Here is a 23,367-nt window from a genome sequence, read left to right as displayed (position 1 = left end):
GCTGAACCCATGAAACAACATAAAATGATAACATTATTTACTCTTAATCTATTGCAAATCAAGAGAAAAAACAAAAAATAGATGTAAAGAATCACATTTATACATTTCCTTTAAGTAGTGAACTTTGGTAGATTCATCTTTAAATTCTTTAATGAAAAACTCACAAGAGCTATTTATTAGTCATATTCTAAAAAGCCAGATACAGGCTATTTTGCATGCTCTCTCTCTCTCTCTCTCTCTCTCTCTCTCTCTCTCTATATATATATATATATATATATATATATATAGGTCATTATGGGATTTACATTATATTCTCTGTGCTGGTTAAACCAATGAGACTTTGCTCTTTTCCTTAACCATCTGAGGGAGGCAGGAACAAAGGAGAATATTGACAAATATGGAAACAGGGCCGGTGAGTGTCAGAGAAGGAAGCCTTTGGGAAGGTGAAGATGTGGTAGCCAGCACTCATGCTGTAAAAGGATACAACTCCAGCCTCAGAGTCCAGAAACACTCCCACAACCAACGGCTGTTCACACAGATGAAGGGAAGTTAAGGGAGATGTAAGGGCTACATAGCATTTCTTTTTGCATAGTCTGAGGGTCCACAATCCAAACTGAGGTTCTTGCTTCATGCCAGTGCCTCTCTGCACGTTTCCATAGAAACTCCTAAATCCCACCCGGTTCCTTCTCCAACATCCATTTCGAAGGAACATCTTCCTGAGAGGTGAAGCCCTCACAACCCAGGACACAGGGGAAGGCACTGAATCTCCTGGAAGGAGTGCTGTGATGGTCCTGGGGATATCCACAAGTCACTTGTCTCCGATCCTCAGGCAGAATTAGTTCACCATGAGCTGTATCTGGTCCAGAGTCACCTTGACTGTAATTCCAGTACTGTAGGAGGCTAAGGCAGGTGGATCACTTGAGTGCAAGAGTTCAAAACCAGCCTGGGCAACATGGCAAAACCCCATCTCTTGATGGCTCCTTAACATTTTCTTCACATTACAGGAAATAAAGCTCAAAAATGTCGCACATAGTATGAAGCTCCAAGGAGAAGACCTCTGATGTTTCCAGCTTCACAACCCAACTCCTACTCACAGTGTCATTCACATTCTGCAGCAATTTTTGGAGGGAGTTCTGACATTTTTCCTCCAGTTCCAGCATGTGGCTCTTGAATTCAGCCCAGACTGGTCCTATGGTCCCTCAGTCTACTCAGAGTCTATTGTTCTTCTTTCTCCTGTCTCCAGAGATAAGACTTCTCCTCCTCATGTAGGAAACTCTGGAGATTCTCAAAGTCAAACTCGATTTTTTTATCTCTGCATTTGTGTCTTCTCATGAGGAGACATAAAATTGCAATTTCCATTATTGCTGTCTAAATTCATGCAGTGAGTGTGTATAATCTGGACAACTTAAATCTATGCTTTTGAGTTGCAGTCCTCAAACTTGGCCCAAATAAACTCTGTACTTATTTTCCATTTAGTTATGTGCATTGCTGTGAACAACTTCTGCTCTGCACACTCCTCTTCAAGTTGCCTCAATTTTGTCACAACTTTCTGGAGCTTTTCCTTGTAGCCCCGGCATTCATCTTCAACAAGAGCTGTGGTATGCCCTTCGTGCTATGGTGCCTGCTCACTGTGCCAGCAGATGAGCTGCCCCTCATCTTCACAGAACAGGTGGAGCTGTTCCTGGTATCCCAAGGTATCACTGAAGCAAGCCGCTGTGCTGAGTTCATTACTGGAGTTGAAACAGATTTTGTCCTTGGGTTACATTAGAATCATCCATTCCACTTAGTCTTCCAATTGCACTATGACTGCAACACATTCATACAATGGCATACTGGGCTGCAATAGAAATGCGCAAAACGGAACAACATGATACGGCACATGTGGTAAATCCAACAAAAAATGTTAAACAAAATGGCAAGTTGTAAAATATATACAGTATATTACACATATGTAGTTTAAAATATGCAGAATAGAGTCTTATGTTTTATATAGATACACATATGTATAGTGAAAGTAAAAATATATAAATAAGAATGATCAAGAGCAAGTTCAGGATGGTTCCATCTCTGGAAAGGGAGAGAGAAAAATGACATTAGGGAAGAGACACAGAAGGTTTTAACCAAATCTAAAATAGTTTATTTCTTTAACATGAACATTTGATATGATTATGACAGAATGCTAAGATTTGTTCAAGCTATATGTGGATGATCGTAGACATATATTGTTTTGTTATACTTTATGTTTGAATATTTCATAATTTTAATACCAAAAAAAAGCCAAATAGATGTGTGCCTGATAGGTGAAAAAAAGACAAAGAAGAGACCATGCAATGTAAGTCTTTTCTCTTGGAAACTGTTCATGTGCTACATACCACTCTGATCTTCTGGCAATCTCTTTAGCAGCAAAACAATGCCAAAATTATCTGAAGACTAAAAAAAAAATGTGTAACACTGAACACTCAGTATGACTCACAGTCTATGTTCTAATGCTCTCTTGTAATCATTTCTAAAATCTTGTGTAAAATTACTACCATTTTACACATAAGGAAATCCAGATGCAAAGTAATCTACTCGTGATCATGCAGCTGTGGCAGAGTTGAGACTCGAACCCATACAGGTGTGGACCCAAAGCCCTTTCTCTTTTGTCAATACTGCATTGGGAAGCCATAAAAAAAACAGACAGAAGAGAAGGGAAGCCATGCGAAGTTCTGTCAGAGAAGCAGTTAGGGACATAGCTGACGTAGAGTCTGCTAGAAGTCAGTGTAGGTAAAGAAATTCTTTTAAAATATGAGATCTGAGCCATGCTTCAAATAATATCTTATTACTGACTTAAAAGCAGAAAGTGGAACATGGGTGAGGAAAGTTTCAAAAGGAGTGTGAAATCATGGCAGAAAAGGTCCATTTGCTTGGAGCATGAATGGAGAGTGAGAATTATACAAAAGAGAAAACAGACAAAAGAGAATAACCCTCAAGGAAAATTAAAGGAAAGAGATCCAAATCAGAAAAGAAATTAAGTGATAGAAAACAGATGAAGACTATTACAATATAAAAGTAAGGAAAGTAGAAGAATCAAGCATGAGCTTCTGAAATTTGAATTATTCCAAACTGTTAAGACAGAAAGAGGAGCTGAATCATCTGATTTCAAAGGTAGGAAAATTGGAACAAATGATTAAATTGAGGGAGAAATGGGGAGCAGAATTGTGGTTTGTTTATTTTTGGAGGTTAAATGGAAGACTCTTTTGAAATGTATTAAAAGCATCTGATTCCACATAAGGAACTTTGAAAAGTGGAGCAGGGAAAAGAATTCTGCTTCTGTTTTCCCTGAGCCTTCTGCAAGTACTTAGGTGGGCGTGTTTGGGTGGAAACATGAGCTTTTTGTTGAACACCCTCTGATTCTCCCCCTCCCACCTGAAGTCCTAAAGCTGTGTTTATGACAACACAATCATTTCTACAGTAACTAAAGAGCTGTCAGCAAAAGAGGATTATTGCTTAAGTTGAGAAATAAGCAACTAAAAAACTCTTAAACCACAAAGCACAGGCTCCCATGCGAATATTCAAGTGACAAAGCCAAAGTAATGCAAATACGGAAAATGTTATGTGCTGGACAACCCCAACTGACCTTCTAGAAATTGGTCTTTAAACTTCATGGAAACGTTTCTACAGAGTAACCCAATAGTGTCAGAGTTTGATATATTTTGCTGACCTCCTCAAACACAAATTTATCAGTGGGTATCTAAACTCAATATATGGCCTCTGGCTTGTAAACCATTCTCACTCCCGTACGATATTCAGAATTCAAACTGAGCCATTTGGATTCTGTGATAAGAATTATGAATTCCTGGTCGGAACGGTGGCTCACGCCTATAATCCCAGCCCCTTGGGAGGCCGAGGTGGGCGGATCACCTGATGTTGGGAGTTCAAGACCAGCCTGGTCAACATGATGAAACCCCGTGTCTACTAAAAATACAAAAATTAGCTGAGTGTGGTGGCATGCGCCTGTAATCCTAACTACTCAGGAGGCTAAGGCACGAGAGTCGTGTGAACCTGGGAGGTGGGGTTGCAGTGAGCTGAGATCGTGCCAATGCACTCCAGCCTGGGCACAACAGAATGAGACTCCGTCTCAAAAAAAAAAAAAGAAAAAAGAAAAGACAAGAAAAAAGAATTAGGAATTCCTTGTGAAGGTTTGAAATGGCCCAAACTCCATCAAAAAATAAGTCTTTATTTTTTGAAATGTAAACTATGTGTTAAATGGATGTTGCCTAAGAGCTCCAGGAAAAACCATCGTGTATTGCCATTGTAGGAAAGATATGAGACCATCTACCACTGCAGTAGTAGAAAGGCTACCACATGGCCTTCTGCAGTGAGCTCACTTTCCTTCTCTTTGCTAATTTGATTTTAGAGTGCTTCACCCTTCTCTTCTTCCCATGTGTTGCTACCAACAGAGAAGAGTTTTAATATTGTTGACAACAAATTATTTATATGCTTAGCAGGTTATAGTATAGGAAACATATCTTTTCAGTAAGTATGCTAGTACATGTTAAGGCAAAATGTAATGGGAAAAGAAAAGTTATCTACCTTAAGCAAATATTCATTCTAAATAAAAGAAAGCTATGCATTGCCTCCTTTACATTTTTTGCTGCTAAAGCATGTCTTAGACCCTATATTTCAATCTGCCAGAGAGCGAGTCATAGATGATACAGAACAGGACTGATATCATGAAAGGAACTTACTTTTAACCACTATGTTTCTGGATAATTAAAATTGTCAAGGGACTTTTAAAAGAATTATTGTGTCATTATTTTCATAATTATAAAATACATATGAAATTTAGGATTTTTCTAATACTGAATAGATGCAGTCACAGTAAAACCCGCAAAATGTTGGCATTTCCCATTCTTCAAGTTTTGGTAACTTAGAGAACTTTAAGTCTGTTGAGCCACTAGTGTGCATTTCATGATGGAGAAGGCTCCTTACTCATATTAAGGAGTTAAGGGGTTTCTTTTGATGCTTCCTTTGAAAGTAGCTACAGAAAGGGGTAGTGTGATTGCTTTGAAAAAAGCTAGAATCTGTTCTAACTCTAGCTATTTTTACAAGCCAGGTGACCTTGGCTAAATGAATCAGTCCTCAGAGTCTTCATCAGCAAAGCAGGAACAACTGTGGAAACCCAATGAAAGCCTCAGGCATACTTATCTGCATATGCATGTATACCTCGCCTCCAAAACATTTGTGTATATATGTGTGTGTGGAAAATAAATCTAGAACTTGTGACAATGTGACAGTGTCAAGTCAGAAAAAGTCAGAAGGTCAGCATGTGGAAATGTATGCCAAAATATATGCAAAACAATGACTAGAAGGGGCAAACAATAAGATGGTAAGATTCCAAGAAACCAAAGCCGAGACAGAAACAGGAAAAATTGTAGGATTCGTGGTATCTATAAAAACAAATCACTTACTAAGGGGAGACCCAATATTTTCTGATTCTGAAATTTCAGAGAAATTTCTCTAATGGGAGCTCAAAAAAGTGTACTCTGTATAAATAAAAATTACAATGTCCTTCCAACTATTTCTTTAGACCCCATAACATGATGAATTACACAGAGCTGTTTATTGTCATGAATCTTACTATCATCTTACATAAGGATTACAACGCCAAATCATAGGTTGACAGAAGCAACTTTTTGGTATATCAGAAAAAAAGTGGCCGGGAACAGTGGCTCACGCCTGTAATCCCAGCACTTTGGGAAGCTGAGGCGGGTGGATCACAAGTTCAGGAGTTCGAGACCAGTCTGGCCAATATGGTGAAACCTGGTTAATAATACATATGTATTAGCAATTTTGGCTCACTGCAAACTCCGCCTCCCGGGTTCAAGTGATTATCCTGTCTCAGCCTCCTGAGTAGCTGGGATTTCAGGCGTGCACCACCACGCTTGGCTAATTTTTTTGTATTTTTAGTAGAGACGAGGTTTCACCATGTTGGCCAGGCTGGTCTTGAACTCCTGATCTCAAGGGATCCACCCCCTCAGCCTCCCAAAGTGCTGGGATTACAGGCGTGAGCCAGCACGTCAGCCCAGGTCTTCTTACTCAAAGTTATTATCCATAATTTTTCCAGGGTAATAAGAATTTTGTAATAAGTCTGAATTTGATTGGAACCTGAGTGGCCACTTTCAAATTTCTATTTCCTAAGACTCAAAACCAGCAGCCGTCATGTTATCAATCATTAGGAAAATGAGCTCTACATTTGCCAAATCCAAAGTTGATAATACTGTATTGGTTTAAATCTGAGAGCAAGTCATTGTAAAAAGTCAGGGGAGACTATTTTTGCCAAACATTGGAGGCAGAGTTCTGAGCTATCCTCACATAGCAATAGATTGCCACTGGGATTCAACTCAACTTTCTTAAGATTCATTCTTTTCAACCATCGTATTAGCAAATGTACAGAAGTTATTATAGTTAAGTTATAAATAACAATTTTTTAACAAAATAAATGTTCATTGGTTATATTAATAGATGATAAAAAATTTAGAAAGAGTATAAAAAAATAAAAATTCTACTGTTTACCTTCAACATTTGGTATACAGTTGAACCTTGAACAACACAGGTTAGAACTGCTTCGGTCCACTTATACGTGGAGTTGTTTAAATAAAGGTTACACTGAGTGTGCCTGCCTCTCCTGCCTCCCCTTCCACCTCCTCCACCTCTTCCTCCTCTGCCACACCTGAGACAGCAAGAGCAGCACCTCTTTTTCCTCATCTTACTCAGTCTACTCAACTTGAAGACCATAAGGATGAAGACCTTTATGATGATCCACTTCCACTTAATGAATAGTAAATATATTTTCTTTTCCTTATAATCTTCTTAAGCTTTTGTGAAGCTTATGTTATGGAAAGAACACAGTACACCGTATATACGACATACAGAATATATGTTAATTGACTGTTTAAGTCATTGGTAAGGTTTCTGGCCAACAGGAGGCTATTAGTAGTTAAGTTTCTGGGAAGTCGAAAGTTATATGTGGATTTTTTTACTGTACTGGAGCCAGTGCTCCTGACCCCTGTGTTATACAAGGGTCAACTGTATAACTTTCTAGACTATATAGATGTATTTATAGGTGGAGAAATAGATATATATAAAAGCTAAAACAAGATAGTAATAGAGATATATATATATACACACATATATAATTAGCATCATGCTGTATTTAGGGTTGTGTACTTATTTTTAATCATAATTTTATAAAAAGCACTTTTTGATCAATTAACATTCTTTGAAAATATTTAACTTCAGGCATCATAATTTTAAAACTTTTCCTTTGTTGTTAGCTATTTGTGTTATTTGATAATGCTTTGAAAACCGTGTATTATGTACAAGTACAGAAATAGAAATTATCATGATAACCACTGTAACAGTAACAGGCAGATTATAATGCAACTTGGATATCATCCTTTGTTCTATAAAGATGGCCATTTTGACATTGACATATGAGTAAGTTTCACTGAGTGGAGAGAATAATTTATTCAAAAATAAATGCTTTGACACTTAACAAGTCAGTTGTTTTCTTAAAAGTCTGCTATAGAATAACAGAACGATTATAGAATAATTACTCATTTCTTTTCTTACTCAGTGTTATTTCCCAATGAATTTTTCTAAGTGGTTTGTCCTGTCTAATTTTATCAGTCTAATAAGAATCCATGCTTCAACTTTCTCACTGCTCTAGGCAGAAATTCCTGTGAACATGTCAAATCCATGGGTGAATGGACAAATTGGCATAGTGGGAGAGCACACACACAAAAGTGAGATGATGGCTGACCGATTTCCCTAATTACTGGAGTTTTAATAAGACAATAAAGCCCTTGCTAAGGATTTCCTAAGTTTTATTAGAAGTCAAGACTCTCCATTTGCAAAATAAGGGGAGCCCAAAGTGATTCACAAAAGGGCAGTGTTACATTCCGTTTACAGTTGAGGGTCACTGTTAGTGCCAAATGAAGCCATAATACCCAGCATTGCTGAACATGCAAACAAAGCAAAGCTAAACAAAACAAAAAAATTTTAAAAGGGGAAGTGATCTCAGATGGTAAGCATGGCAAAATAGTGAGGCCAAAATGATTGAATCTCACCCGTCCTTTAAAATTGTAGCCCCAAGTCTCCACTCCTCTGGGCATCTGAACCCATAAAAACAATTGAATTATGTCAATTCTCTTCTTACTCTGCACAGTCCATCTTTCCAACCAGCAAAGATCTTAAGAATATGTTCTTTTCTCATCTAAACTAGTAGGGCTTTACTTAAATTAATCCTGCTGGTATGCACTGTTCATCATACCCATCCTCCACCCTTCTTATTAGTTTCTTAAATGTCTACATATTATCTCTAAACCCTAATTCCTATTATTTCTTTTTTGAAGGTTGCTCTTAGAGAGTTTCACAACCGTGAATAGGTTTCAACTTTTTCTGACATCCTCTATTTTTTTTTTCAGATCAATGAAACCAGAACAAAGAGGAGAATCAGGAAGTCAGCAGTATGTCTCCTTTATTCCCCCACGCTTTAGAATAACGCTTTCTTTGGTAACCCAGGGTGTTTACTAGCTTCTGATTAGGTTCAAAAGCCATACAGCAAGGGATTGCAGTCTGCCCTGCAGACAAAGTGTGGACAAATGTACCAGCTTGAGAAAAGTCCATAGCTCCAGCCTTGTGTGACTAGAATTTATGACCCTTAGTTTTCTGTTGCTTTTATCTACATTTGACAATCAGACCCTAGAAGGCAGGATCACTTGACATGAAGATGTATTAAGTGGTTTATATAGTTATTATGCCCAAGGAAAGGAAGCATTATCTTTATCTTCTTAATAAAAAAAAATACACAAAGATTGATTATCCATTTTATTGCATAACTTATTTTTTTAACTTTTATAAGAACATGGTAATTTCCCGTACTTTATAAAAGGTTTAAAGCTTGCCAATACAGATAATATGGTATTTACTGTATCTAATTTTTAAAAAGGCATGAAATGCATATTTTGCTTTTTAGAACTAACTACCAAAGTATATTGATGTCCATGTAATGCTGACTTGTAGGGTAGACTCACTCAATGAGTATTTTTTCTTTCAGAAAAAAATCTTTGAAAGTGGCATTGGTGGTCATGTTTGTTCAGATAGCACTAACTGGTCCCCAGAGCTGTAGAAAATTAAGACAGATATAAATATCTGATCTCGGTTTAATCACTTAGATTCTTTTCCATAGGAATTTGGAATTGAAATTGAGAGAAAATAATTTCCTTAGCTTATATTGCAACTGAGTCTTTAAACTTGGATGATATGGGACAACCATGTTTGCAGAGAAAATCATGCTACAGGGAGAGAGAGAGTTTGAAGCACATATGTAGATGAAAACAGAGACACAAAGCCCTGTGGTCAGAGTTCGAGGGGCTGAGAGAATAGTTAGCTTAACTTCTGTCTGTTTTCTTGTTCTTGATTCCAAGGACTTAGTGTTATGAATAACCCGTAAATTTTCATATTTACTTTTCATTTCTATGCTCACTTAGAAGGGATTATGTAATTGTTTATTTATAACCAAACAGACACCAAGGTTTACAGCTGTAGAAGTAATAGTATTTTTCATTTTGTATTTTGTACTTTTCAATTCAAGGATTTCCATTTGGTTCTTTTATATGGTTTCATTTTCTCTGCTGAGATTACCTTTGTATATCCTTATTATATTCATTTTGCATAGCTATTCTGTAGTCCTTGTGTGCTAACTTCATCATTTCCATAATGCTAAATCTCTGTTTTTTTACTATTTTTTCTCCTGGCTATGGACCATTGTTTTTTTCTTTTTCTTCCTCCTCTTCTTCTTCACATATCTAGTAATTTCTATTGTATGCTGGACATTATGAGTACTGCCTTGTTGCATGGCATGTCTGAATTTTGTTGTCTTCCTTAACTTTTGTTTTGTTCTGGTAGGCAGTTCATTCACGTGTAGCTCTGCTCAATCCTTTCAAGGCTTGTTTTCAAACATTGTTAGCATGGTCTAGAGTTGCCTTTACTCTAGGGATATGTTAGCCCTATTCCTAAGTGATGGTTCTACTGAAATCCCAAGTGTCTCCTGATATTCCTCCATCCAGTTAGTCAAAATTAAAGTTTGCAACAGCTTCCGGCCCTTTGCAAGCTATTGAAATTGCTGTGTTCTTAGCTCCCTGGTAGGTTCTCTCTCTCTCTCTCTCTCTCTCTCTCTCTCTCTCTATATATATATATATATATATATATATATATAGCCTATTCCTGTGGAGCCTTGCCCTGAGAATGTGTAAGTTAGATTTCACAAATTCCTTCTTTTTGCTGTGTTCTCCTCTCTGATAACTTTCTTCATACATCCCAGCTGTTTCACTAGCCCAAACTTTGATCTCTGCACTTCAACTCAGCAAACCCTCTGTGCTTTATTTGAGTTCCACATGCTTGTACAGTAGATTAGAAAGTACCTCCAAACAGAAAGTCAGGGACACCACACAGCTTGCATCATATACTGCCCACCACTGGGAATCACCGTCTTACACCTTTAATCACAAGGCTGAAAGCAGTAATTTTGTATATTTTGTCCTATTTTATAGTCATTTAAGCTGAGTGGCTAGTTTTGGACCAGTTGGCCTATTGCAGAGAACATCTAAATATACATATTATTAACTTGTTTCTTAAAATTAATTTTATCTACAATGAGTTTATGTGCTTACTACATATTTTGTTTACTATCTTGCTTATTATTAAGTTTCTTCATGAATTTTAGAATTCTGTTTATGAGCTTAGCTTGCATCAGAGAATTTCTATAACTTTGAACTTATACGTGTTTTGTCTATGCTTCTTCCACCCAACCCAAGGGTTGTCTCTCCAGTAGCAGGTCTTGTAGTGGCATTTTGGGTCATCTATCCTACAGCCATTTGTGAGATCTGGACACAGAGCATGTGGGCATCTTGGTTTGTTCATGATCACAGGGTCTCTGTGAGTCCTCTAAGTCTATGGCTTACTAAAATCTGTAGCCATAGAAGCTATCAGAAACCATGATTGTTTTCAAAGGCTTCTTTCATGCACTTAGAGTCCTCCTATTTGCAGAATTCAAAGAGCGTATAAAGCCCTCATACCTGTTCACTTTACCCTGTGGGAACAGAGTTCAAAGCTACTCCTACAGGTTTGTGTATCCAAAGCCCAGTAGGTCAGCCCTCTTGTCATTGGTCAATAATAAGATTTATCTGTTCAGTTTTGGGTTAACTTTTTTAAAATTTATCTATCATTGCTATGTGTTTAGAGCAATGCATGAAATTACTGAGCTGTCTGGACCAAAATACATCTCTAACTACAAATCAGATTTCTTTCCCTGAAGTTTCCACAATTTGAATATAAGACAGACCAAACAGTTCTGATTTTATGGAGTAAAAGCGTTACATAAGGATGTCAGAAAAAATGATAAATCATCAGATAGCATACCCTCATCAGAAAGTAATACCCTATATTATAGAAGGAACAGAATTATCATATGAATTGTAACTAAAATGTTTTTAAAACTCCAACTTGTCTCCTTTTATTCTGTACTCATAATGAACTAATATCAGTTTTAAAATAAAGTGTTAAAATTACTGTCATATTACATATGCTTCAGACATGATTAACCACAAATTTTTAAATCCCTCCATGGTTATATATTTCTATGGTATAAAATACTAGAATTGAAGTAGGTACTCTCTAATGTTCCTTCCATCTCTCTTTTATTCTCTATGTAAACTTATTATCTCAATAGAAAATTGACATGATATTATAGCCTCTTAGTTTATTACTATTAGACAAACTATTCGAGAAAGATTCACTGAACAAATTAAGACACTCAAATCACACAGCTTATTGAATCAACTTAAAGCACTTAGGACATCATTCAAGTGGAGTAGAATGGCCACACTACATGAGTCCTTTGTCAGGCCAATGTTTATGTATCCTGTCTTCTCTCTTTTTCTCTCTCTCTTCCCGGCCTCTTGCCTCCCCACAACCTCAGCACAGCAACCAGTGTGATTATAAAGGCCATAATTGAGATTGAACAAGTTGGCTTAGCAGATAACAAGGTGCTGGGAGTAAAAGCTCTTTTTCTATTCAGAAGACACAAGAGCAAGTATACTTGCCATAGCTCAAACTCACCAATAACTAGCTGAGCAGCCATAACTTTGATCCGTTTGTTTTGGGAAAGCATATATAGGGCCCGAATGAATGCCACCAACAGGTGCACAAAGTGATATAACCTGAAAATCATAAATATTCAATGACTTTATTTGGTTCTTCCCCTCTTTGTACCTATCTTCAACACATATGCTCTCTTTATTAATTCCTGTGATGTTTACTAAAGGAACATTAGAGAGTACCTACTTCATTTAATCTATGTCTAGCATGCCTCAGAGGCTATTTTTACCTACAATCAACGCTGAGTATTTTACTCCATTTGAGCTGCTATCACAGAATGCCATAAATTAGGTGGTCTATGAAAAACAGAAATTTATTTCCCACAGTTCCGTACGATGGGAAGTCTAAGATCAAGTCACCAGCAGATTTGGCCTCTAGTGAGAGACTCCTCCTAGTCCATAGAAGACCATGTCCTCACTATAAGCTCACATGGCACACGGGATGATTGAACTCCCGCATGCCTCCTTTATAAGGTCCCTGTTCCCATTCATGAGGGCTCTGTCCTAATCACCCATGACCTAATTACTTCCAAAGACCTGACCTTGTAATAGCATCACCTTATAGTTAGGATTTCAACACATGAATTTGAGGGGGGGAGATGAAAATATTTAGATCATATCACTAAATTGTATTTATCTGTTTATCTTATTATTTATAGCAAATTTGAATTTTTTAGATAATACACCAAACATTCATTAAACATTTGTTTTCTAAAGTTGTAATGATATCTAGTAATTATCTCGTGCTGATTATGTCAAGCACTTGACTAGAGTATCACATACCAATAGAAACCCTTTGTTGCCTGTCTGAGAAGCCGTCTTCTTCCATAAAAACAGAATGTGTTTGAGTATTGGCCCACCATGTACCTTCTGGTGCTGGACTCTGCTCCAGATATGGGGACAGTATCATGACTAGTTCCAGCTCACTGAGATAATCTCATTCCCCTTGCCAGGGATTGGCATTTGACACAGTCCTGGACAATGAGACCAGTGGGGACATCTGTTGTGGGGATTCTGGGGAAGGTTTTCCTCACTGATATTATGAGCTTAGTAAGAAACGTTTCCTTTTCAGCACATTTTTCACCTTCATATGCATCTAAGATCTGCAAGAACCTCTTGGTGACAGTCAGTTTTTGAAGGAAAAAAAAAAGCCAAACAATGAGAATGGCAGAGGAGAAAGATGGAAAGAAGCAGAGGATTTGATGGCACAGTGAAGTCGCTGAATTAATCAACTCTGGAATGACCCTATGTCCAATATTCTTGTTATGTAAGAGTTTCCTTGATGTTTCAGGCAATCATGGCTGAATTTTCATAATATATTCATTTAAAAAACTTGACTGATACAGAAAAAGACTCCATTTTAATCTTCCCAATACCCCTAGCATACGAAATTGTAAGTTGTAGAGCTGTGATTCAAATATTGCTTTGTCTGACTCCAACACCCATTAAAATATCATGCTAAATGAGTGGTTAGTGATACATTGATACATACAGTTAAAATGTTTTCATCTTCCTTGATTTCTATACATGGGTTCCTTGACAAGCCCTGGGAGGCTATGCTCTCACCTTTATTCATGTTTCCCACCATCCCAAATTCTTGAGCTGGCTCAGGATCTTGTTACCCTTTTTTCCTTTATCTACCTTTTGTGCCTTCAAATTTTTTATATTAATGACAGTAGGTAAAATCAGTTAAACTGATAAGTTATACAGTATGCAACTATTCTCTATTTTTCCTTATTCACTAATATTTTTCATTTATTTTTGTCTTAGACAAACCACATCACTGATCTTTAATGACCTCATTAACTAGTAGTTACTGGAACAGCTGCAGCTTTTTATTCAACTAGAACTTTTTTATATGCTAAACATAGCCCAGGGAAAAAAAGTGCCTCCATAGGAAGGCACTCCCTTAGGAGAAACCGTCTGTGACGTTCTTTGCCTTGGCACTAGAATCTTTTCTAAGTGACCTTGAGTTTCACTATTTTCTTTTTCCATGTAAAACTGTCTCATGATAGTTATTCTTTTTTTTTTTTTTTTTTTTGAGCCTTACATAAAATTTTTTCCACTTTAAATGTGAGACTCATGATTTTTATCCAGAAGATGAACAATATTTTTTGTGAACAGTTAGTTGAGCCATGTTGAGATATCATTTGAACTTCTAGAAGCCCCAGCATGTTTCTTGGGGCTCAGAACCCTTGCTCCCTGAGAAACATTCATCTTCAAGATTTCACCAAGACTGTCAGAATGAATTAGCATTAAATGCTATATTCATTATCTCTTCAACTTTAGAGAGGTGAGAAAGAAGGTTCAGTTTCTATGCCAAAGATTCCTCTTTTTATGCAGTGAAATCAACAAAGTAGTCATGTATAGGCCTAAGAGGATACATTTGGAAAATATTACAGTAAAACTACACTTATCTGGATATCTCAATCACCTAAGACGTAACAAACAATAGGTAAATAACCAAAAATTTCCCTAAACAAAAGCACCAAGTATCACAATATCAATTTGCTAAAAGTGACATACACCCTTTTTAGAGCAGGCCTTCAAGTTCTTCTCAGAACTCATATTTTAGGCATTATTGTAATAGATTTGACTAGGTTGTTCCTAGAAATGTCTGTGAATAATGTATTATTCCTATTGACTGAATATAAACAAGTTTATTATTCATCTGATTGCACAACAGAAAGACATTCTTAGGTTTCACCAAAGCTTTGAAAAATGTATTAAACAAGTAACTTGTACAAAAATTTTGAATATGAACTCAAGAGAATTAACAATTGAATTTAAGAAAAAAAAAGACATGAAGATAGTACTATTGAAAAGATGTATAATGATCATTGAATTGATATCGTGCCTTTGCAGAGATGAGAAAACAGACATCAAGAGGAAAATATCATTGTTAATAAATGCGATTATCAAAGTTTTTTGCTAAAATGAAGTCATAAAAGAACAGCTGCAGAATATTAAATTACATTTATATATACAAGAAGAAGAGTCAGGGATAAAATAAATAGATAAAAAGAGAAAAAGCCAAATAAAATACATATCTTATTTTCTGTAGAGGGTGGGTATTCCTTATCCAAAATGCTTAGGATCAGAAGTGTTTCAGATTTTGAAATTTGTTCAGATTTTGAAATATTTACATATAGATAATGTGAAATCTTGGTGAAGGGGCCCAAGTCTAAACACTAAATTCATTTGTTTCACACATATCTTATACTTATAGCCTGAAAATAATTTTATACAATACTTTAAAATAATTTTATGCATGAGACATAGTTTGTGTACATCAAACTATCGGAAAGCAAACATGTATCTACCTCAGCCACCCATGTGGACAATCAGTGGTTGTTTGGCATCATCATCATTCCTGAATCTGAATTTTTATATGCTATTTATATGTATGTTTTTTGTATGCTATTTTTATGTATGTAAAAAAGCAAGCATTTTATGTGCATATTCACACATAAGCATTTAACAGTCAAAAAAAATTGACATACTATTAATTCAGAGAAAAAATAATGTGCTCAGGTTAACTAAACGGCACAGTATTATCACCAGAATGCCTGTTGGCTATTAATCAATAAGAATAATAAAATATGTGATGCAAAAACAAACAAGGGCAGGCTTCCAGTCTCCACCTACAATGCCGTATTTTGATTAAAAGGTTACTGTACACTGTATTTTATTTTTTTAGGTGAGAAGAAATATCAGGATCCGGAACCAGGAAGTGAGTCCTCTAGGGATGAGGAGGTATTCAGCTGGATGGCTTTTTAAAACATTTCCTTCAGAGTCTTCTGTCTCATTAACAACAGTTTTTGTCCTAGAAGCCTCTCTTTGATTTTATAAACTGACGTGATCTCTGTTATACATGCATGCTGCTCTAGTCCTTCAATAAGCCCATTTTCACCATGCCATACGTAGGTACTTTTTCTGCAGTGTTAGCAACATCTTCTTTGTCTTCATTAATATGATTACCTTGATTCAGAGCCATTTTGGCTACTTGACCATCCGTCAATGAATGAATAACTAGAACCTCATTTCTTTCCATTTACTGACAGACTTTGAAGGGAGATTTTTTGCACATGTAAGGAGGTAAGACTTTTTCTTCTCACTTGACTTAAGGAATTCTTCAAAGTCGTTACCTTGTGCCCCGTCATTTCTGAATACAGTTACAATCACTCTGTGCCAAGCATTGGCAAAAGCATGTGTGGCATCCTTCATGCTAAACTTCTCTTGAAAACCTTACACACCTAGGCCTCTCTTCACTGCTGCTACCATGCTGGTCAAGAAAGTGTTTTATATTTACCTTTTATTATTCTAAGAATACTCTGGTCACAGGGCTGAATTAATGAAGTCACATTTGGTGGAAAGTACATGGCATAAACATTATTTTTTATGATGTTTCAGCTGGAAGATGAGCAGAACATTTGTTAAGGATTAACAGAATCTTGCAGTTGGCATCTAGTCCAACTTCCCTGCAGTGAGCATGCACCACTGGTACAAAATGTTTATGAAACCAATCAGAAAAGGTATCTCTGGTGATCTATACCTTTTTATTAGCATAATAATGAACTGGTAAAAAAATTCACTTCTTGAGAACAGCGAAGATACAAACTTTTGCCTATCACAACAAGTTTACACTTAGGCACGCCTGTTGCATTAGCACATCCCAGCAGCGTTATTCTGTCCTTGGAATCCTTAATTCCTATAGGAGCTGTCTCATCAGCTGTAGTTATTGTCTTTCTGGAGTGATAACACCAAAATAGTAATGTTTTATCAGCATCATAGACTTGTTCTGGTGCCAGATTTTCATCAGTGATCATCTTAGCGAACTCATCAATGAATTTCTCTGTTGCTTCATGATCAGCAGATGCTTTATCACCACAAATTTTTAAAAATTTATTGCTATGTTTTTTCTCAAATCTTTGTAACCAGCCTGTTACATATTCATAGTTCCTTTCAATTTTCAGTTAATCATGATAAATCTTTGTTTCATGATCGACAGACCATTAAGTAATATGTGTTCACTGAGACACTGACAGATGTACTCTGCCCCAGCCCAGAGCATATAGAATCTGTATATATTTTGATAAATTTATACCTAAGTATTCTTGGTGTTATTGCAAATGGTATTTTTTATTTCAAGTCTTAATTATTCATTGCCATTATAGTGAAACATAATTATTTTTGTATATTGACCATGCATCCTGCAACCTTCCCAAACTCACTTACTACTTACAGGAGTTTTTTTGGGGTTTTTTTGTGGATTTCTTACAATTACATAGATAATTACACAGCATATGTAAATAGAGATAATGCTACTTCTCCCTTTCCAATTTGTATGCTACCTATTTCTTTTTCTTGTATTGTTGCACTGCCCAGGACTTACTATGATATTAAATAGGAATAGTGAGAGTCTTTACCTTGTTCCCAATCTTAGTAAGACAGAAATCCATCTCTCACCTTTAAGTATGCTATTAGTTGTAGGTGTTTTGTAAATGCCTTTTATCAGATGAAGTAAGTTTCTATTTCTAGTTTGCTGGGAGGTTTCTCATAAATAGTTGTTAACTTTTGTCAAATATTTTCCTGCATTTAAAAAAAGATCTTATGATTTTTTCTTTTTTCTTTTTTTGATATACATTTTATTGATGGATTTTTCAAATGTTTAAACAATCCTGTATCTCAACATAAACCTATTGGCCATACTGTATTATCATTATTTTATACTGTTAAATTTGATTTGCTAAACATACTGTATTATCATTATTTTATACTGTTAAATTTGATTTGCTAATATTTTGCTGAAGATTTTTGTTTCTGTGATTATGAAAGACACTGGTCTGTAGTTGTGTTTTTCTTATAATGTCTTTGTAAGGTTTTATAACCAGGATAATACTGGCCTCATAAAATGAGTTGGTTCTTTTATGTTTTCTAGAAGTGGTGGTGTATATGATTGACATTATTTCTTTTTAAATTGTTTGATAAAATTTGCTGTTGAGGCTATCTAGGTCTGAAGCTTTCTTTGTTGGAGATGGTTAACTATGAATTCAATTTCTTCAGTAGATATAGAATTCTTCTGGTATAACAATGTTTTTTAACTATCATTTTCTACAGAGAGAAGAAAAAGATTATTCAGTATTTCCTCCAGCACAGATGATGAAAAAAAAAACTTTTATTTTATTAGTGATAGTTGTGATGCATAAAACACGAACCTTCACATACTGACATATTCACTGTTTGTAGTATAGCTACAGGTTTTTGTTCTACAACCCAGGAATTCTGAAACATTTTACACAATTTTTGGATAATTCCCATCAAAGAAGAAAATATGTAGTATTTTTAATTAATACTACTTTACTATTTTATACTTTATTAAAAGTATACCATACATACTTATAAAAATACACCTTATTACAATTTACATTTAATTTTTCTTAGACATCAGTGAGACCCTATTTTTCCATTGACAATTCATGTCATGTTTGGAAGATTCCACAGACTCGCTTCTGCCTCATAAATTACACTTTTTCTTTCATACACTTGGAGCTCACCTATTGCAAAATGTCACACATTAGGCAGCACATAATGGTTATGACTATACATTTATAAATTCTAACACTGAAAGTCCCATGATTTCACGGAGGCTAAAAAAACCAAATCCAACAATATTCTGATAAGGCAAAAGCTACAAACAAGAGTTGATGTGAAGCTAAATTGGTCTTGAATAAGAGGAAAGCAGAACTGGCAACAACAACAATAATAATAGGACCAAAAGTCTTATGGAAGATAGAATCAGGGTATAATTGTAGAAGTATGATAAATAGTAAGGCAAATACATGAAAATAATATATGGCAAATAGTGCAGAAAATTTATTAACTAAAATCTTTTAGCAATAAGAGGAGAAATATACAGAAATGTAATTATAGTTTTGTCCATAACTGACAACCTTACAAACAGAAAAAAAAAATTGAAACTATAATTAATAAAATAAAAAATTGCTGTGTATTACATTTCAACTTCAAACAAGAAATATATATAATTTTCAGTGGCAATATTAGTGAAATGATCATTTACTAAGCCACACAAAATACCATATATGGACATATTAATTTCTACTTTTAGTGTTCTGATAACAATATATTCATTTATACTTATTTATAAATTAAAACACTTGTAAATGTTTTGAAATATTTCCTAATATCATTTTGTGTGATCATAAAAAGGCTGTGATTCTAGGTTATCTTTGGTCAACCTTAAGAAAAATTGACAGTACAGCTAATGTGATAACTTTTGCAAAAAATACAGTGCTAATTTGCAGACTATTGTCTAAAGAACGGATAACCAAAGTAGAGAAATTTTATAGTACCAGTTGCTATTAAATGAATTATAAAATTATTGTATATTTATTTTTTAGCAAAAAAAGAAATATTTCCTAATAAAGTAACTGAATTGAAAAAATATTTAGAAAAATATTTCTAAAAAATATTTAGAAAAATATTTCTAAAAAATATTTAGAAAAAGTTGAAAATACTGAATATAATTATAATAGGGTACAGCTAAAGTATTTTTACTAAAAATTTTTTAAATGTACATTCTTTTATTATTTAATCAACCAACACAAGTAAAATTGGCTGGAGTAATAAGAAAATTTTCTGATTTAAAATTTAAACAATACCACACATAAATTCAATAAATTTGAAATCAAAATAAATGTGATGCTTCTGATCAATTTTAATATGAAATGACAAAAGTAAACTAGAAAACCAGAGAACTATTCATGTGACCATGTGAAAATCATCCAAGAACTGCTGTCAAACACAGTTGGGGAGGGGAGGTCAATTAAATATGACGAGCCATTTAAAGAAACCCTTCAAGCATTCAAATTGATGATTTCCTTGTAATACATATTTCAAAGACTAGAAAAAAAATTACAAAATTATATCATGAGTCAAACGTGTTTTTTCCACCCAAATCTGGTTATGTCATGCAAAAACACTCTATCTTACTTATGAATATATGAATATAGGTCTGAAAATCTTTTTTAAAAAATATATAGAATTAATACTTGATAAAATAACCCACTGCAACTAAGCTTGGGTCATCTAAGAAATGCAAAAATTTTCCAATATAAAGAGGTCATTTTAAATAACATTTTAGTTAAGTAACAAAAAATGTAATAATCATAGCAGATGCTGAAAAGATTTAGGAACAGATTGTGAGACTCGACTATGCCCCATCCAGAAGCCCTAGAGAGCCATAAACTGAAAGGAGGGTTCCTAGGGCCATTATAAAGAGGATGCTGAGCTCTGTTTAGTTTTGAATGCATGCAACCAAAGAGAGGCACTTGCCAGAGTCAGCAAATAAAGGCAGCTGGTCAGAGCAGGGAGAACAGCCAACCATAGATTGTGCTAAAGGGACTGGGTACCAAAAGGAACCAGAAGATAGGGATTGCTATTTATGATATGGACAAAACCGAAGCAAGCGTGGGCAAACTGAAAGTTAGGAACTTGATCTGTAAACACAGGCCTGGGTCTATAACATGCTCCTTCCTTCTGGTCGTGGTAAGGAGTGGATTCCCAAAATGGCTGAATTAGGCTGGAAGAGTTACCTAATAAACCCCAATACATCCTTCGTAAAATTCTTTAATTTGATAAGATAAAGAACACCTATTCTAAATACAGAATCAGCATTTTAAAGACATTTCCTTTAAATAAAAGCATAAACTCAAAATTATTCGTTGGTTTTGAAAATTCTGCATCTACAATAAATGACGAAAGTATTGGTTATAAAAGAAATAAAATAATATTGGAAATGAAGAGAGAAAAACCATCATTTTTACTATGACTTCTACCTATAAAATAAAAAAATCAATTAAGACAAACCATTAGAGTTATTTTTTAATTTAATAAAGTCCAAAATAAAATAAACATACACATATCAAGCATGATTAATACAGCCTAAAATGTTAAGGAATTTTGCATTTTTATTTAGCGAAACAAAGAATGCGTACTATATTTCCAATATGAATTCTATATGTAATCAAATCAATTATGGTAAACGAATGGTACAGATTTAGTGCAAGACCAATCAAAAATAGATAAATAGATATAGTTGCCAGGATAACTATGGACATGGACAAAGATATAACTATAGATATAATTATTTGATCAAAGAGAAGTCAGAAATATCAGGTGATTAATGTAAACTATTTAACATTTCAAAGACTAGCAATAAACCTAACTAAATATAATAATTTAATATATGATAAAATATTTGCAGAAATAAACGGTAAAAATAAATCTTACTTTTTTTTCAAGAATTGAGATAACCCAATAAAAGTTTTGGGGATTTTTTTTTTCCATAGCATATGTGGTAAAACAAAGTGTGATTCTTCTCTTTGACCACAAAATCCTAACTTCATACACGCTTCACAGTCTTGCTGCAGAATGTGCCCTTGATCTTCATTATGACCCTGAAGCTCCTCATCCCACACCCTTGGCATGGTGTCATTGGCCTCTCTGTGCATTTGAGGCAATAATTTTAAGATGGTACCCACTAAAGGTACAGCATAATTGCCACTCAGTTCATTTCTAATTCTAGTTAATTCCAACTGCCAGTTTATCCCAATATGTAACTGTATATTATAAACTATAGATTACCACATACACGCCACCTATTCATTTTATTTCTTGATCATGCTCCCAGAATCCCAAGTGCTGCTGGAGAAGCTGCCAATCCTGAACTGCAAAACCATGTTCTTCAAGATCAGATGGGTAACACTGCTACTTGGAAACTATTTCATCCATATTTGTATAATGCTCTACATCATTTTTCCACAATGGTTGTTACAAATCCTTTTCACTTTCCTTACATACCCAACCTCACTCAATATCTTTATTCTAAGCAGATGTCCTCATTTCCCATCTGACCAAGCAAATTTGGATCATATGTAATAAAATCCCTCAACTTTGCTATCCCTTACTATGTCTATAAAATTTCACTGGATACTTTTCTATGCTGAGGGGGAAAAGACTTTTTTCTTTGCCAAAACTAATCCACTCCACTCATTTTTAATCCCATTCACTACTAACACCCCTTTGGGATTTTTTTTTTCCAGTTTTTTCCTTTCTCTTCCTTACAACTTCAGTATGTTCCTTGATACTGATTTATTTCCTTATACCTAATGCTCTTGTCCCTTTATCTTAAAACTGACACTTCTGGATGATCAAATGTCTTAAAAGGTAGTTCTCTCTTAACCTTGATTCACATCTACACAGTATTAACAGTTTACAACTGGCTTCTGCTGCCAACTTAGTAAAATCACGGATAAATCCTAAACACCAAATCCAATATAGTTTTTCTCACTATTCATCTGCCTTGACCTCTCAGCAACATGTTAAGTTTTCTTTTATTTTCTGGAATGCAATATATTCCTTGTACTTACAAGAGATGCTTTTGTGTTTCCTTCTCCAAATCATTTTTTTAACTTCTCCTTAAATGCTGATTTTTTTCCCTAAGACTGATTTTTTTTTTCTCAATCACAGAGGTTGCACTCACTATATTTTCACAATAACTTAATTTTTCTCAAAAGTAATTGTCTCTCTACTTCTAAATACCATGTAAACTCTACATAGGCAAAATTAAAGTCATCTTTCTCTGACTTATGTCAGACTAACATCAGACCAGGTTATTCTTCTCTTTGAAAACATTTGCTAACTTAAATGCTTATGCATAAACTTGATTAAGAAACTCAAGGCCACTTTTCCTCTACTAACACCCTTATTAACACAGGGCTCCTCTGAGAAACCAGGTGTACCTGGAATTCTCTGCATTTTCCATTTTCACTCTCTTTAGTCCCTGAAGACTGATCTTCACATCACCTCCTTTATAAGAACTTTCCTATTATTTTGATCTATTAAAAATATTTTTTTCTTTTATTAAAACTAACATAGGCCGGGCGCAGTGGCTCATGCCTGTAATCCCAGCACTTTGGGAGACCGAGGCAGGCAGATCACCTACAGTCAGGAGTTTGAGACCAGCCTGGCCAACATGGTGAAACTCCGTCTCTACTAAATTACTAATTACAAAAATTAGTTGGGCGTGTTGGTGGGTGCCTGTAATCCCAGCTACTCAGGAGGCTGAGGCAGGAGAACCACT

General features: G+C 35.1%; 1 pseudogene; it reads right to left on the bottom strand.

Annotated features, from left to right (window-relative positions):
• Positions 1-352: 352 nt before the first annotated feature.
• Positions 353-21,712, bottom strand: LOC102117038 (E3 ubiquitin-protein ligase TRIM38-like; annotated as a pseudogene).
• Positions 21,713-23,367: the final 1,655 nt, after the last annotated feature.

This window comes from Macaca fascicularis, chromosome 5 (genome assembly GCF_037993035.2).
Source record: "Macaca fascicularis isolate 582-1 chromosome 5, T2T-MFA8v1.1".
NCBI classification, from domain to species: Eukaryota; Metazoa; Chordata; class Mammalia; order Primates; family Cercopithecidae; genus Macaca; species Macaca fascicularis.
This window is presented reverse-complemented; position numbering and strand designations above follow the sequence as displayed.